At 42.4% G+C, this 18,465-nt stretch overlaps 1 pseudogene; it reads left to right on the plus strand.

Moving 5' to 3' along the window:
- Positions 1-9,584: 9,584 nt before the first annotated feature.
- LOC109558597 (antigen WC1.1-like) overlaps positions 9,585-18,465 on the plus strand; it is a 47,657-nt pseudogene continuing 38,776 nt past the window's right edge.

An 18,465-nucleotide genomic window follows, 5' to 3' on the forward strand; every position in this document is an offset into this window, starting at 1 on the left:
TAGCCTTGACTAGACGGACCTTTGTTGGCAAAGCAATATTTCTGCTTTTTAATATGCTATCTAGGTTGGTCATAGCTTTTCTTCCAAGGAGCAAACGTCTTTTAATTTCATGGCTGCAGTCACCATCTGCAGTGATTTTGGAGCCCCCCAAAATAAAGTCAGCCACTGTTTCCCCATCTATTTCCCATAAAGTGATGGGACCAGATGCCATGATCTTAGTTTTCTGAATGTTGAGCTTTAAGCCAACTTTTTCACTCTCCTCTTTCCCTTTCATCAAGAGGCTCTTTAGTTCTTCCTCGCTTTCTGCCATAAGGGTGGTGTCATCTGTATAGCTGAGATTATGATATTTCTCCCGGCAATCTTGATTCCAGCTTGTGCTTCATCCAGTCCAGCATTTCTCATGATGTATTCTGCATATAAGTTAAATGAGCAAAGTGACAATATACAGCCTTGCCATACTCCTTTCCGGATTTGGAACCAGTCTGTTATTCCATGTCCAGTTCTAACTGTTGCTTCTTGACCAGCATATAGATTTCTCAGGAAGCAAGTCAGGTTTTCTGATAGTCCCATCTCTTGATGAATTAAATCTAGAACTTAAATAAAGAATTTCAGGCTAATGGGCTTCTCTGAAAACACACTGTTTCAAGATTGCTTTAATCTGGTTACTACTGAAAATGTAAATGTGATACTGCTGTGATTCTTCAGGGTAGAGACAGCTGTTATGTAGGAGTGGCCAAGTATTACATTTCACAACAACCCCCTGCCCCCAATTCTACTGTGGACATGTGGAGAGGCTGCTGAACTAATATAAGACCTGATAGTGATGGCGTGGTTGTGAGTTGAACCCACCCAGTCCCTGGCTGATGGCTCTGCATGGTGTTCAGTGCTCAGACCTACAGTCACGCTTGCAGTCTTCATAGTTCTAGGCTGTGCTTGGGGGTGGGAAGATACCCAGGACTTCTCCCAGGGCAGCTCACCATTGGGAAGTATTCACCGCTGGGAAGTAATGAAATAAATGACATATGATGAAAGAAATAAAGTATACCCACCAAGAAGCTCAGTGAACTCCAAAAAACACAGATAAACAATCAAATTCAGGTAAAGAATATGTGAACAAAATAAGGTTAAAAATTATGTATTATAATTATTGTTATTGTTTTTAATTTTTGGCTTTACTGGGTCTTTGTTGCTGCACATGGGCTTTCTCTAGTTGCGGCAAGCAGGCACTACTTCTCTTTGTGGACAGGAGGCTTCTCTATGCTGCGGCTTCTCTTGTTTGGAGCACAGGCTCTAGGAGCTCAGGCTTCAGTACTTGCAGAATGCAGGTTCCTGTTTGTGGTTTGTGGGCCCTAGAGCATGGGCTCAGCATTTGTTGTGCATGGGCTCTGAGTCACTCCACAGAATAAATTCAGTTTTTTTTTTTTTTTTTTTAAAGACACAGAAATCATAAAAAAAGGAGGCAAACAGGGAGTTTGCTGTTGGTTTAGTGGTTAGGATTCGATCCTTTCACTGCTGTGCCTGGATTCAATCCTGGTCAGAGAACTGAGATCCCTGAAGCTGTACAATGAGGCAGAAAAAGAGAAGGAATCAAACAGAAATTCTTTTTAAGATTACAATGAATGAAATGCAACAAAATGGAAAATGCTACAGAAAGCATCACCAATAGCAGAAGAATCTTTGAGGCAGAAGACAAGAAAATTGAAATTACCCAGCCAGAGGACAAAGAAGAAAAAAGAATGAAAAAAGTGTGAAAGAACCTGTGTGAACTATGGGATAACATTCACAGTAACAACCTGCACATTATTGGAGTCCCAGAAGGAGAAGAGAGGGAGAAAGGGACAGAGATTGTACTTAAAGAAATAATACCAGGTAAGTTCCACATCTGATAAGATTTAGACATCCAAGTTCATGTAGCTAATAGGTCACTCCTCAGAGTTCATTCAAAATGATTGTCTCCAAGACACATTGTGTGTAATCAACACAAAGAGAGAATTTTAGAAGCATCAAGATAAAAGCAAATGCTCACAAAATAGAAATTCTCTGAAGAACCTTAAGAATATCAGCAGACTTCTCAGAAGAAAGCTGACAAGCCAAGAGAGAAAGGGATGATATATTCAAACTGATGAAAGAAAAAACCTGCAAACCAAGAATACTTTTCTCAGGAAGGTTGTCTTTCAGAAATGAAGATGCGTTAAAAACTTTCCCCCAAAAATAACAGTTGAGGGAGTTCACCAACAGAGTTTTGTCTTACAAGATTGCTGAGGGGAGTTCTTAGGTCTCCCACATTGCAGGCAGATGCTTTAACCTCTGAGCCACCGGGGAAGCCCAAATGAAGGATACTAATTATTATATTAAATAAATGAAAATATACAGCAGACATGTAAATGTAAATATGTAATGCAATTCCAAATATTCTAACACTGAACATGGTGGTGTGCTAACCAGTGAGCTCTAGTTTACGGGGAGCATTAAAGTAACTACAGAGAAAAATATTTTGTTAGTGATATACAGTATAAAGAGAGATAAATTCTGACATCAAAAGCAGAAAATATAGGAGAGGATCAAAAGGTAGAGCTTTTGTATGCGATTGAAATTAATTTGTTATCAGTATAATATAGACTATTGTGTCTTTAAGATGTTTTATGTGAGCCATGTGGCAACAAAAATGTAAAAATCTACAGAGGATTCACAAAAAGTAGAGAGAGAAAAATCAGAGCACATCATTATCCAAAATGATCAGTTCACAGTTCTAACTGTTGTTCAGAAAAGTCAAGTTATCCTGGTCTCTACAGCAATCCTTCAGTATCAGCCCCAGAGGACCTTCCTTTTACAAAGTGAAAGACTAATTAGTCTGTTTGCTATTTTAAGCCAAAGAACTCTTTCTGCACCTCATCTCCTTCCTTATGTCAAATAGATGGTGTGGCTGTGCTTTATTAATTGCAAATTTTCTTCTTGTGATGTTCCTGTGTGGTTTTAATTGAAAAACTGCCAAGTGATAAATCATCCAAATACCCTGTCTCCTCTATTGGGTCTGATTAAGACTTAATAAGAAGCCGCATGTGAGTGTGTTGTGGTTTGTCTTGTGTATCCTTAGAGATAGAGGTTTGAGTGTTTGTTGTGATGTATCTGGTGGTGATAGGTACCTTCTTTTTGAAAATCAAATTTTGGCCTGTTAATTGCTGAAAACATTTATCTTTAAAACAAAAATGTCAATTAGCTACATGATGTCCTCAAAAATAGTTCTTTATAGTTAAGATAATTTCTCTTAAATATCTAGCTTAGTGCCATTCAATCATTCAATAAACCTTAGATGAGCATCTATTAACTTATAGAGAGTGGAAATACAGAGCTTATACTCAGGTACAGGCCTCACTCCAGTCCTGGGCCCTGGCAGGGCCTCAGCAGATGCCTGTAGCCTGTAGGAGCCTTGGATAGCATGCCCAGATGGGGAAGGATTCGATGATAAGGAAAAGAGAATCTATTCACAGACTTTAAGATGTTAAAGGAGGAACACATTTTGCTGTATTTCCAGTGTTCTTAGGCTGGTCCTCAGACTGGACTCAGCTGCACCAATGCTCCATGTGCAATAGAGCATCAGGTCATGGAGTTCAAGTCTGAGCAACCACTCAGCCTTTGAACTCTGAGTGCCATTCCAGTGGCACTAATCTTGGATTTAAGTGGCTTAATAATTACCACCCACAAGAACTCAATAGCTCTGGAGTTGGCAATTATATCAACTCTGAACAGAGGTGGATTAATCATGAAGCTAACAAAGCTTCACCTTCACAGCCTCTCCTTACACCTGCCCCTTCCAAGTCCTGTGAGGGGAGCCCTAGGGCTGTGCTCATAAGAATATAGGTTTTGAATGTGCCATTTTCTTGAGTTGATGTGAAAAAATTCAGCAAAATTATTTCTTAACCAAAGGTGAAGTAGTTAATTATCTGCATGGAGCACAAAATCCAGGAATCAGATTTGTTCAGGAAATCAAGAAAAAACTTAGGGGGTTTAGAAATACATGCTGCCTTTTCATTAGTATAGCATTGGTGGAAAGTAAAAACAGGATCAAAGATGATGGACTGGCTAACTCAGTGGAAAGAAGAGCTGTTTAAGGATGAATGTCAAGATGCTAAGAGAGAAATTTGGGAAACTGAGCCTGACTGTCAGCACAGAGTGATGTAAAGGGAACAGGAGATGCACCAGGGGTGGGTGCTCTTAAACAGGACTTAGATCTAGGTGTTGGTCAATCAGAAATGGTGACTGAGAAACAACTAAACCCAACAGAGGAAGCAAGGTGAAATCAGAGGTAGTAGCTTAAGACGAAGACACAGAAGGAAGAGGAGATCTAGGAAAGGACCTGCTTCATGTGACAGATTCTGTCTTCAAGTCTTCTTTCTCCTTGGTATCCATCAGAAGAGACTCTGTTCTGCTGCTGGAAAAAGTGACCCCCCAAATCTCAGTGGCAACACACACAAACACACATACACATACATACACACACATATACAAATGAACACATACTTACATACTCATAATCAGACACACACATACACACACACTCATCACAACCTACAGACATCTGTGGTCTGTGAAGCTCTCACACGTGCACCATGTGTGCACATGCAGCTTCTGGGGCAGGAAAAATAGACTAGAAAGTCACACTTGGGTTTTTTCTGCCTCCACTCAGAAGTGACACAGGTGACACCGCCCACATTTCATTGGCCACAATGAGGCACTGGGGAGTAGAAGTACAGCTATTTGACAAGTATTACTGTCTATCCACATCCTTCAGTAGAACTCCTGAGAGCAGTGCTGTCAGTTTTTTCTCACCTTGGAGAAGCTTCTTGGGTACAGCTTTGTGCAGAGATTGAACATGATCTGACCCTCCCGGAGTGGGATTTGAAGGCATTTTCTATCTGGCTCCTTTGTCTGGTGTGTCTCTGACTCCTTACTCCACTTCAGCTTGTTCGAATGGGATTAATCAGATTGTGTCTCCCCTGCCCTTCTCCCTTCCCCACTCAGTATCACTAACTGCAGGGTGGTTGTTCAGCATTTGTTCATTCATTCATTTCTTATCTGATATTTGTTAAGCTCTTTCTATGTGTCTTTACTTGACCTTATGGAGGCATTGAAGAACAAGACACAATACTTGCTCCCAAAAAACACCACTTTAGAGACAAAAAGAAAGTTTTTACAGATTAAATAGACACAGCAGTAATTCTGAACTGTAAGAATTAGAAAGCGTCCACAGAGGTGACAACTCTGTGTTTTTAAAAATAAAGGAAGTTATACATACTTTCTTTCTGTAGTGGGCTTGAAAATGTGTCCTCTAGATTCCAATACGCATAAATGTAGTACTCGCTGTTTTTATAACTGATTTCATCTTGTGCAATAGCAAGGAGTGTTTACATGGACTGAAAGTTCCATGAAGTTGACATAGACTCTCCCATTTAAAATTTGTCCCCCAAGTTAGCTCGGATTTATGTTAGTAATTATCTTGTCAAATCCAGTTCAAGCTCCCTGCTAAGACTGGTTTTCTTCTATTTCAGGAAGCATCTTCTTGTTTCTCCTCCCACAGATGGTGTCTGGGGTGGGAGGGCTTCTTCCTTTCCAACAGCAGCAGGGAAGGGCCCTTGGTCTGCTTGCTCACCACTTAGAATATGCTTGTCTATGATTTAGTAGCTTTGATCTGCTCTGGTCTCTGGGTATTTGATGTTGCACTATGGAGGAATGAATGAGGCCAATTCAGTGCCACACTCTTTGTTTGATGTTGCCAGTCATATACTGTAAAGGGTTGAACAGAGATGATGGGTTGGACCTCAGTCAGCTCATGACCAGCTCATGATCAAGCTCATCACATGCCCTTGTGAAGAAGTTGTCTTTAATAAAGAAGACTTTACATATCTTGGTCCAGCCATGCAAGGAACACAGATGATAAGGTGGGTCTCCAGTACTTTGGTGTAACAACTCAATTAATTGTTTCCTTTTAAAGTCATACAGTTCTTTTTTAATTCAAAAATATTTTGTATATTAGTTCCTCTGATTGGTCCGAAAAATGTCCCTCTACCAAGGATATTTAATTATTAACTTTCCTAGCAAAGAGATTGCTGAACCTCTGAAACCTCAATATTTTCATGGTGATTTGGGAATAATAATGTTACATATTTTATTGCTTTACAATCCATAAGACTGAATAAACAGTTAGTCTAAGTTAAAGAACAGGCTTCTTCCTGCTCTTTACTTCTGCACTTTGATTCAATACAGAAGCTGTTAAACTAAAATTTTAAAACCACAAATGTGGTTTGAACTGAAAATATGCCAAATGAAAAATATATAAACATCCGGACCACATGGCCATATCTGGTTAAGACCAGAACAGGAGGCTTCATGGTATTCACCTGTCAGTGTGCTGAGGTTTGTCTTCTTTATCTTCAGATACACAAAGACGCAGTGTTTATACATGTTTAGAACTGGCTCTCTCAGCACTGCTCTTGGAATGGGGCTAGCCTTGTTTCTGGTATTTCAATTTACTGCATTCATTGCAAAAAAGTGTAGAAGTTAACCAATACATAGCTTATACCATTTAATCATATTGAAATATCATTACAACAAGTGACATAACTTGCACTGTGCTGTTAAGTCCTCACATCAAGTTAAATTATATCTCAAAAGATTTCTTTTGATTGAAATGATTTGTATAAAATATCTGGCTGACATTCATTCATTCAGGTATACAAGAGACATCATTTAGGATTTTTAATTAACAGGCATCGGGGATAAGGAGGTGAATTAGACACAGAACTTTACCAAGTCCATTTATAAAGTAAAATTAGCAAGTAAACAACTTAATTCATGAGGTTCACAGTTGATAAGGTCGACGTTTATGAGCAGTAGAACCTCTCTCTGGGGCACAGAGAGAAGGGGAGATGTGTGGAAGACTCACATCTCTGGCCCCAATCACCATCACAGCATGTGGTTCCTGGGAGAGCTCTGACAGTTCCAGTCAAGGCTCCAGGTAACAGAATTAAATTCCTGTTCTAGAGTCCTGGGATTCCTGGGACGGGATGGACAGAGGGGCCCTAATATTGCTTCTCTGCCAAGATGATGTACTATTGTTGACTATTTATATCTCTTACTAATGCAAACTCATTTAATTCTAACCAAAACTCTGTCATCTATACACAAGTATAACTCTTCTTTTACAGACAAAGCCACTATACAGAGAATGTAAGGACCCTGTTCAAGGTTACACACATGATATGTGGCTGAGCTCTGAGTCAGGCCAGGCAGACTGGTTCCTGAGCCTGTTCTGACCCCTGAAGTTCATGTGGACACAGCTGGGTTAGTGTCCTCCCTAAAGCTTTCCTCCTTGAAATCTTGGATGAGATGGGACACTGAGATTTCCTTATGTGTCAGAGAAGATAAACGTTCATCAGAGGGTGAGTTGGTCCATGTTGACCTGCATCCCCAGCTCTGGGGTAGACGGTGCTGCCTGGACACAGCCTGCCAGCACTGGGTTATCCCCTCCTTCCAGCCCACTCCATCCTTATAACAGGGTATGAAGTCCATAACAGTATTTCACTTGTGAGATCTCAATCCCGAGGTGAGATCATGTGTACCTGGTTCACTAAAAACATCCCTGTGTCATCCTGTGGGAGGAATGACTGGACTCCAGGAAGCACATCCTGTGTTCTAGGTGTTTGTCTGGTGTTTTCTGGTGATGCTGCAGAGTCCATAACTGGGTAAGGAATGGTGACTCTGGGACCCAGGGGGAGTAGAACATCGACTCTAGTGACTGAGCAGATCTTGTTCCTACTCCAGTCCCTGAGTTTATATTCTGGTTTTGATATTTATAATCAGTTATTATCACTACTGTTTTAAGCATCCAGAGGAGATGGGGTTCATGTACAGATGGAGGCTTGGAAGTCAGAGGAACACAGGGCAAATAAGTGACTGTTGTAAAATAATGGATTAATATTAGCATATTTAGAGGGAGAAAAACATATGTTCAATTGAACTTTCTCTCTTTTTATTTACCTGAGTCTCAAGGACAGAGAAGCTAGGTCTGCTGACCAGGATGAGGTGTTCTTCCGGTGGGGATGTGACAGGGCTGTGGACTGGTCCACAGCTGCCCTCAGGTGTGGGATGGGGAGGGTGTGAAGCCATTTCTGAGCTCTGGTGGGGACTCTGGGGCATGTGTGTCATAGGTGGGTCCTTCCCACATTTGTGCTGAAATGAGAATCAGGGTGACGGGGCCTCAGGGTGGGTTTTTGTGGACCACAGAGGGGCATCAAGGGAATCTTGAGCCTGAGGGAGTATGAGGAATGAAGGCAGTATGTTAGTGACCTTGAATTTCAATGGGGGAGCTCTATCTTGCATCACTTATGGCCCTATGCTGTCTCTATACTCATCCCTGGGCTACTTTCTGGAGAGCATCTGGGAGCTTTTCTGATCAGTGGAAACAGAACAAGGCAACAATGGCCACACTGGACATCAGACCCTTCTGCTTGGCTCTGTGCACCCAGTCTACCTGGGCTTCCATTCTTGCTGCCACCTTTCCTCTTAGACTCAAAATGAATGAACCCTCTTTTGTTTTCTGCTTCACTCACCTCTTCTTTGCCCCTTGCATGCAGCCACTGTGCAGCAGAATACTTTCTATTTATCCTTCTGTCTGGGGGCAGTTGCTTTAAATTATATTTTACATCTTCTTTAGTTATGGCTTATAATACAAGGGTGTTCTGAATCCTATAAAATCAAACTCTCAATATGCAAAGAGGGACAATGTGAAGTTTAGAAAACCCAAATCTTTCTAAGTTATATATTTTCTTCTCTTAGATCCCCAAATCCTATTTTGGCAGGCTAGAGTTGAATGATAACTCCTACTTTCTCTTTGTTTCCTGTAACAGCAATCTCTTTCTCTCTTGAAGCGTCATTTGTTGACTAGCTGAGAGGGATATTTCAAAATAAAATTAATGCAATAAAGACTTAGCATGTCTGAAAATCCCTTATAGGGCTTCCCAGATGGCTCAGCAATAAAGAACCTGCCTGCCAAAGCAGGAGATGCAGGAGATGTGGGTTCAATGCCTGGGTTGAGATGATCCCCTCAAGAAGGAAATGGCAACCCACTCCAGTATTCTTGCCTAGGAAATCCTGTGGACAGAGGAGCCTGGCAGATTACAATCCAGGGGTCACAAAAAGTAGGATACAACTGAGCATACATGCACCTTCTCTGGGATCCAATCTCCAGATCATTCTGTGAGGAGAAGACCTGCAATCTCATCCACTCAACTTAATGGTTCCTTCCCCACTTTCTCCACAGTCACCTGTGAATTCCTGAAATCCTTGTCCTCATTTTCTGCTGGCCCGAGAAATGTTCTTGTGTTTGAAGCCTTCTTGTAGTACTCTGCTTGATCCTGAGCTCAGTGCTGGGGAAGATCAATGCTTGATACCACCAAAGTTATTCTCCGTGGTCCAGTGAATTCCACAACCTGACCCTGCGAGATCTTACAGTTCTTAAGGATTGGCCAAGGTAATCAGAGGAAAGAATGGTACTCATAGTTTTTGATGCGACTTTTCTACTTCAGCCCTGGTCAGGGCGCCCAGCTCTCAGGATCACGGAAGCGGGAGGTCAAAGGACTATGTTGCTCATATAAGGAGATGTTGAAGATTCAGAAGCTCATTGGTGTCTGAGCTGCAGAAAGTGGCAGATGCAGCCTCCAATAGTGCCTGAAATGGTGAGAGGTGTCTCTATTGGCTTGCAGGAGGGAAGGTGTAAGGGGTGGTCTATATAGACCCCGGTCAGCACCCTGACACCTTCTCACAGGCTGATCCTGCAGCTGGGACTGTGACCTTGAGGACGTGGGGTCAGGATGGCTCTGGGCAGACACCTCTCCCTGCTGGGACTCTGTGTCCTCCTCCTTGGCACCATGGTGGGTGGTCAAGGTAAGAGCTGCCCCTCTGTCCTGGGTCCACACCAGGCAGTGCACGCCTTGGTGAAGGGAAAGGTGTCTGTAGCTGTGGAGCCGAGCCTCAGTGTTTTTGACCAAAAAGGAGCCATGCTGACTGTGAATACTTGTCCGTCTCCTGTGGGGGGTCCACTGCTAGTTGTGGCAGATTTTACAGAGCAGTGAGGTTTGCTCTGGACTGAGCTGGGTCAGCCTGAGTCCCCTCCACTCCCTCAGGGAGCTTCTAGGGTCCCAGTGGCTCCCAGTGTGTGGAAGGTCCAGCGACTGACCTCAGCTGGGACTCTGGGCTGTTCCCACATGCTCCACGTGCTTGGTGTGTGAGCACTGCCACTGGGTCCCCATGTTTCCTGTGTGTATGCTCCTGTAGGCTCTGTGTTTGTGTTTGTGTTTGTGTGTGGGAGGGTGAGGAGTATGTGTGTGTGTGTGTGTGTGTGTGTGAGTGGGTGAGTGAGGAGTGTGTGAGGTTGTGTGTGTGTGGAGTGTGTGTGTGTGTGATTGTGAGGCATGTGTGAGGGTGTGTGAGGAGTGTGTGAGGGTATGTGAGGGTATGTGGGTGTGGAGTGTGTGTGAGAGTGTGTGTATGTGAGGAGTGAGTGAGGAATTTGTGTGTGTGTGTGTGGAGTCAGAGTGTATGAAGAGTTTGTTTGTATGTGTGTGTGTGAGGAGTGTGTGGATCCTGTCTCTGTGAAAGGAACGGAGCTGCTGAGCAGGGACTGAGTCCATTGGTCTGTGAAGCACACAGGGTCCCACAGGGCTGGGTATCCTGGCCACTGCATGTAACCAGATCAGAGATAATGGTGCACCTGTCTGCCTCTCTCTGGCTCCTCTCTACCCATCCCCCAGGCTTCCCTCTGCTTGTTGCCCTGTTTGCCCAGCACTGTGCTCTGTGAGAGGCTCTGCCTGCTTACCTCACCTGTCCCCACCAGGTGTCCATTACAGAGCAGAAGCCCACAGCCAGGAGAGGGGACTTCTTGTCTGTAGAGATCAGTTGATGTGCAGCCACAGATGTATAAGTTCCCTAGTCTCTGCCCCGGTCCCTGTGACATTTCCTGATGTGCTGGGGCCCTGGGATGGTCCTTTCCCCTCCCAGGATCTGCTGTGACTCTGTAGGGAGCACTTTCTGCCTCGTGCCCTCTCCTGTTCCTCCCTGGAGCTGGTTTCCCCTGAGTGAGAGGACGGCGGGCGTCAGGGCTGGGGCTGCGGAGAATCTGGTCTCCAGCCTGGAGAAGGCAGCTTTCTCAGATGTGGGTGCTGATCTGGCTGAGACTCTGTGCAGCCCTATCTTGTCTCAGAGCTCACTGTCATCCCCTAGACCTCAACTTTGAGTCCACAGCTCTCCTTGGGAAGTCCCCTCCATCCTCATCTCTGCTCCTTGAGCACTGGGCAGGTGCTGGTGAAATATCTCCTTCTGAGGGCTCTGGAGATCAGAGGTGGGTTTTGGTCGCACAAGGGGGAGATGATGGGTGTTTTGATGCATGGCCCCCTCCTCTTACAAGAAAAATTGTAGGAAATTTCATCAGTTGTTTTTTAAGAAGCAAGAATATTTCACCAAAGCAAGCACTATTTTCATTTTCTTTGAAACAACACCATTCAGAGTTATCCTATAACATTTTGTTCTTCTACTTCATGTTACAGTAGACTTTCTCCTTGTAGAATAATAGTCTTGGCCTTTCCGAGCACCTGATGATTTCTCACATGTTACAGGAATCTCCACCTTGAAATTCATGATGGGCATTGGCATAAAACTCTCTCTCAAATGCAGTTGATGCCATTAGCGTAGATCCTCAGGATTAGATAATCTGGCATATATTGTTTTGTATCCTGTTTTTACAATCCAGAATATATTTTGGGCATTTTTCTATATCATTAACTATTCTTTTACACACTAAAGCATTTTATTGTAGAATTAAAAAATACAGGCTATCACAGGGATAGTACTGAATATTTTAACTGCCTCCAGCTATTTCACTATATGCAGAAATGCAATATGCTCACCTGACCATCTGTATTGAGCATTTAGTTGTTTTCAACATTTTTTGCTTTTATGAAAATGTTACTCTGAACTTCCCTGTGTTTAAGTGTAGGACCATCCATGACTGCTTCTCTTAATCATATTCTAAAGGTGAGGTTTCCAGGAATTCCCTGGTGGTCCAGTAACTAAGACTCCCTGCTCCTAGTGCAGGGTCCCAGATTTGATCCCTGGTCAGGGAACTAGATTCCACATGTGGCAACCGAGAGTTCGCATGCTGCAGCTAAAGATCCTGCATATGGCAACTAAGACCTAGGTGGTCAAATAAATAGATAAATAAACAAATATTTAAATGTCGAAAAAAAAAAAAAGTGGAGTTGCTGTTTTATAGGCTGAGTACCTCTAAGGCTTTAAGGCTTTGTACCCTATACCTTTACGGTTTTTGGTACATAGAGACTAATGCTTGCCAGAAATAGCTGCACTGAACTTTAGTTCTACAAATGGTGAATGAGAATGTTAGTTTCCACATAGCTTCACCAACTGTGTCTTCTTACGAGGTTCTAAAATCTTAGCCAGTTTGGTAGGCAAATACTGGCATATATTAGCTAATTTAATCCTTCATTTGTCAATTACTTTGCTCATTACATTTATCCTTTTTACCTTGTGATGGCTATCATTTTTGTCATGATTTGTATTGAAGCTCTTTATACTACTACTATCATCTACTGCAACAACCTACAGTGCACTTACTTATATGAACTCATTTGAGCACACAACAGTCCAGTGAGCAGAATATATTTTTTATCCACTGAACGGATCACTGAGGCAAAGCAAAGTCACTTGCCCAAGATGAGTCAGTTGTAAGACACAGAGATAAGACTTGAAACCAAACAGTTTGGGTGCAAGTCCCTGTCCTATTGAATTACATTATTTATAGACTGAATATGCTTCCTTCAGTTTACTGTTTGATTTTTTTGGCTGTACCAAACCAGACCAGGAATCAAGCCTGTGGTACCTGCATTGGAAGTGCAGAGTCCTAATTGTTAGACCACCAGGGAAGTCCCTCACGGAAGTTTCTAATAATATTAATTGCCTGTTAAAATTTCCCATTTTTTTTCCACTTTCAGAGCCTTGTCAAGCATGTTCTTCCCCACCTCAAATTTAAATAAATTAATTTTATCTGTAATAATTTTATGAATATATTTAAATGTGTAAATACTAAATAATTGTGTAAGTTATTTTATGTATGATATGACATTCTACCTAATTTTATTTTATTTTTTCCAATGTCATTCCTGAATTATTTATTTTTCTTTTCTTACTGATTTAAATGCCATAAATGTGCTAAATTATATCATTTCCACACCTTCTTTTCAGAATTTATTTAGACTTTCATTCCACAAATACTTATTAATTTAAAGGTGGGTTTGTGGGGCATTCAATCCATATCCTTTGCAATTCACCAGATGCTGAGGCCCTAATGATGGTGAATAAAGCTCCCTGGCCCATATTAACTGATAGTCTAGTGAAGCTGGACAATGAAACTAGAAATTATAATAAACTCTGATAAGTGCCATCAGTGGGGACACCAGCGGGGTTTTTTTTTTTTTTTTTTTTTCCCAATGAGTTATCTTTTCGCATCAAGTGGCCAAAGTATTGGAGCTTCAACTTCAGTATCAGTTTTTCCAATGAATATTCAGGGTTGATTTCCTTTAGGATTGACTGGTGGGATTTCTTGACAGGCCAAGGCACTCTCAAGAGTCTTCTCCAACACCACAGTTCAAAAGCATCAATTCTTCGGTGCTGCTTCCCGGGTGGTGCTAGTGGTAAAGGACCCGCCTGCCAATGCAGGAGACATAAGAGATGCAGTTTCAATCCCTGGGTTGGGAAGATCCCCTGGAGAAGGAAATGACAATCCACTCCAGTATTCTTGCCTGGGGAATCCCATGGATAGAGAAACCTGGCAGGCTGTGGTCCATAGGGTCACAAAGAGTTGGACACTACTGAAATGACTTGGCACACATGCACACAGCTTTCTTTATGGTTCAACTCTCACATCCATACATGACCACAGGAAAAAACACAGCTTTGACTATATGGACTTTTGTTGGCAAACTGTCTCTGCTTTTTAATACGCTGACTAGGTTTGTTATTTGGAGAAGGCAATGGCAACCCACTCCAGTGTTCTTGCCTGGAAAGTCCCATGGACAGAGGAGCCTGGTAGGCTGCAGTCCATGGGGTCACTAAGAGTCGAACACGACTGAGCGACTTCATTTTCACTTTTCGCTTTCATGCATTGGAGAAGGAAATGGCAACCCACTCCAGTGTTCTTGCCTGGAGAGTCCCAGGGACGGGAGAGCCTGGTGGGCTGCCATCTATGGGGTCGCACGGAGTCGGACACGACTGAAGCGACTTAGCAGCAGTAGCAGCAGCAGGTTTGTTATGGCTTTTCTTCCAAGGAGCAAGTGTCTTTTCATTTCATGGTTGCAGTCATTGTCCACAGGGATTTTGGAGCCCAAGAAAATAAAATTTGTCACTACTTCTACTTTTTTCCCATTGAATTTAGTTCAGATGACCATTTCAAGTATTAAAAGCTGAGAAATATATTCCAAGCTCCCATTACTATTATTCCTGTCATTCTTTCCCTTGCATTTGCAAATGTTTTTGTCTCTCTATATAGTTTTTTTTTTAATCTATTGTTTCCAGCTTTATTGGAAGGTAATCACCATATAATAAGATATAAGTGAAAGGTATACAGTATGATGACTTGAAATACATATGTATATATTCTCCAGTGAAGACATGCTATGCTATGCTATGCTAAGTCACTTCAGTTGTGTCCGACTCTGTGTGACCCCATAGACGGCAGCCACCAGGCTCCCCCGTCCCTGGGATTCTCCAGGCAAGAACACTGCAGTGGGCTGTCATTTCCTCCTCCAATGCATGAAAGTGAAAAGTGAAAGCGAAGTCGCTCAGTCGTGTCCGACTCTTAGTGACCCCATGGACTGCAGCCTACCAGGCTCCTCCATCCATGGGATTTTCCAGGCAAGACTACTGGAGTGGGTGCCATTGCCTTCTCCAAGTGAAGACATACAGGTGTCCAAAAAACACATGAAAAGATGCTGAGCATCATTAATTATCAGAGAAATGCAAATCAAAAGTACAATGAGGCCTCACCTCACACCAGTCAGAATTGGCCATCAAAAATTCCATAAATGATAAATGCTGGGGATGGTGTGGAGAAAAAGGACTCAACCAAGAGCAGACTCATTGGAAATGATGCTGGGAACATTGAAGGCAAGAGGAGAAGGGGGTGGCAGAGGAGGAGATGGTTAGATAGCATGATGGTTAGAAATCATCATGAATTTGAGCAAGCTTCAGGAGATAGTGGAGGACAGGTGAGCCTGGAGTGCGTCAGTCCATGAATTCACAAAGAGTTAGACATGACTTAGCAACTGAACAACAACAAATAACTGATTCACTCTGCTGTACAGAGGATACAATATTGTAAAGCAACTATACTCCAATAAAAATTAATTTTAAAAGGATACAAATGAACTTATTTACAAAACAGAAGCAGACTTACAGATATCCAAAACAACTTATGGTTATACAAGGGGAAATGTTGGGAGTTAGGGAGAGGGATAAATCAGGAATTTGAAATTAACACACACACACCTTACTATATATATGATAGATAATCGACATGGACCTACTTTATAGCACAGGGAAGTCTAACCAGTATTCTGTGGTAAGCTATGAGAGAAAATAATCTAAAAAAGAATGAGTGTATGTATTAAAATATATAACTGAGTCACTTTACTGTACACCTGAAACTAACACAACATTGTAAATCAACTATACTCCAAAAATTAAAGTATTAAAAAAGAAATACATATATATTTTGAAACTATTAACATATTTAAGTTAGTTAACACATTTATCACAGCACATAGTTACTGTGTGTATGTTATGAGAACTTTTAAGATTGACTTTATTAGTAATGATTAAATATGCAATCCAGTATTGTCAACTAAGATCATGACAACTGATTCCATCATTTCTTGGCAAAAAGATGGGGGAAAAGTGGAAACGGTGACAGATTTTATTTTCTCAGGCTCCAAAATCACCATAGATGGTGACTGAAGCTATAAAATCAAAAGATGTTTTCTCCTTGGAAGAAAAGCTATGGCAGATCTAGGCAGCATATTAAAAAACAGAGATCACTTTACCAATAAAGGTCCCTATAATCAAATCTATGGCTTTTCCAGTAGTCATGTATGGTTGTGAGAGCTGGACCATAAAGAAGGTTGAGTGCCAAAGAAGTGATGCTTTCAAACTGTGGTGCTGGAGAATACTCCTGAGAGTCCCTTGGACAGTGAGGAGATCAAATCTGTCAATCCTAAAAGACATCAACCTGAATATTCATTGGAAGACTGATGCTGAAGCTCCAATACTTTGGCCACCTGATGTGAAGAGCCAATTCACTGGAAAAGACCCTGATGTTGGGAAAGACTGAGAGCAGGAGAAGAAAAGAGTGACAGAGGATGAGATAGTTGGATGGCATCACCAACTCAATGGGCATGAGTTTGAGCAAACTCCAGAAAATAGTGAAGGCCAGGGAAGCCTGATATGCTGAAGTTCATGGGCTTGCAGAGAGTAGGACATGACTTGGTGACTAAAAAACAACAATTGTCAACTACAGTCACATGTACATTCCATACCCAGGGCTTATCTATATTCTAAGTAGAAGTTTGTACCACCATCATCTTTTCCTCCCACTCCCATCCCTACCCAGGCAACCCCAATTTACTCTCTTTGTCTATGAATTTGTTTTGTTTTGTTTTTTTTTAGAATTCACATATAAATGAGACCAAACAGTATTTGCTTTTCTCTGTCTTACTTCTTTCACTTAGCATAAAGCCTTCCTACATTAGTTATGTGTTGCTGTGCTACAAATTACCACAAAGCTTGGCATCTTAGCCCTCATGATTAGAGCCCGTGCTCAGCAACAAGAGAAGCCACCAGCATGACAGGCTCATACACCACAATGAAGAGTAGCCTCCACTCTCTGTAACTAGAGAAAGTCTGTGAGTGGCAACAAAAACCCAGCACAGCCAAAAATAAACAAACAAAACAAAACAACAGCTTAAAGCAGCAAGCATCTAGCACCTCATTTCCATGGGCTAGGAATTGGCAAGGATTACCAGGGTCCTCTGACTTGTGTTGTCTCACTGGTTCAATCATCTATCTGAAGGTTCAACGAGGGTTGGGTACCACTCAAACCCACCTGGTTGTTGGCAGCATTCAGACTCTAGGAGACTGTTTAACTGAGAGCCTCAGTCTCTTGCTGGCTGTTGCCAAGAGGCCTCCCTTGGTTACTTGTAGTGAGAGTATCTTCATACACAGCTCACAATGCGGCAGCTGGCTTCATTAGAGCAAGAGAGAGAGAGTAAGATAGGTCACCAAAGGGAAACCAGAGTCATCTTGAAACCTAATCTCTTAAGTGACATCTCATCACTTTTGCCAAATTCCATTTGTTATATGCATGTTACTAGATACATTGGAGTGTGGGGATTACACAAGGGCATGAACACAGGTGACAGGAATAACTGGGACACTGTGGAGCCTGTTACCCCAGCCCTCTGTTCCTGAGCTGGATGAGATGCTCCCTATGGACAGCGAAGGAGAGGGAGGATTCCTCCCTGGGTCCAGGGCCATGAGCTGTAACTGAGACAGAGAAGCTGGGCCCTAGTAGCCTTGGGCACATCTACAGGGAGGGCAGCATCCAGAGTCTCTGAAGGCCTGTCCTTGGTGGTGTCCCTGGAGCTGGTTCTACAGGCTCGTGAGAAACACCTGGTTCCTCACTTCCTGCTCCAGGTTCAGTGATGGCACATTGGGGGCTTCAAGTTGGCCATGGTGGGAATGTTTAGACCATAAAAGTCAACACATGCAGGGATTTTTTTCCCCTCAGAAAGAAGGTTTTTTTTTTTTTTTTTTTTTAATACTTACCAGCACACCACTGCACTCTCTCTTAAAATCTCTCCTGTGTCCTGTGTCTGTGTCTCTCTTGCAGTTCTGGAGCTGAGGCTGAAGGATGGAGCCCACTGCTGTGAGGGGAGAGTGGAAGCTAAGTACAAAGGAGAATGGGGTGCAGTGCATACTGAGAACTGGCTCACAGCATTTGTAGAAGAGATGTGCAGATGACTGGAATGTGGAGTTGCCATTGATGCTCCCAGAGGGTCTTATTTTGGACCAAGACTTGGCCCCATTTGGCTTTTATATGGTTCTTGTGAGAGTATAGAGGCTGAATCAACTTTGAGTATCTATAAGTGTGTTCATATTGATTTTAAAAACTATAGTGACACCTTCTCTCATGACCAGGATATTGGAGCAGTCTGCTCAGGTAAGGCCTGTCTGGTCTGGGAGGGGATTCCCAGCAGGAAACACCTCCGTCTTATTCACAGAATGACCATGGGGAAACCAGATCACATGCTTTAGAGCACCCTTGGGGGAAGACTCTGGTCATACTTG

Source organism: Bos indicus, chromosome 5 (genome assembly GCF_029378745.1).
Source record: "Bos indicus isolate NIAB-ARS_2022 breed Sahiwal x Tharparkar chromosome 5, NIAB-ARS_B.indTharparkar_mat_pri_1.0, whole genome shotgun sequence".
In the NCBI taxonomy this organism is placed as follows: Eukaryota; Metazoa; Chordata; class Mammalia; order Artiodactyla; family Bovidae; genus Bos; species Bos indicus.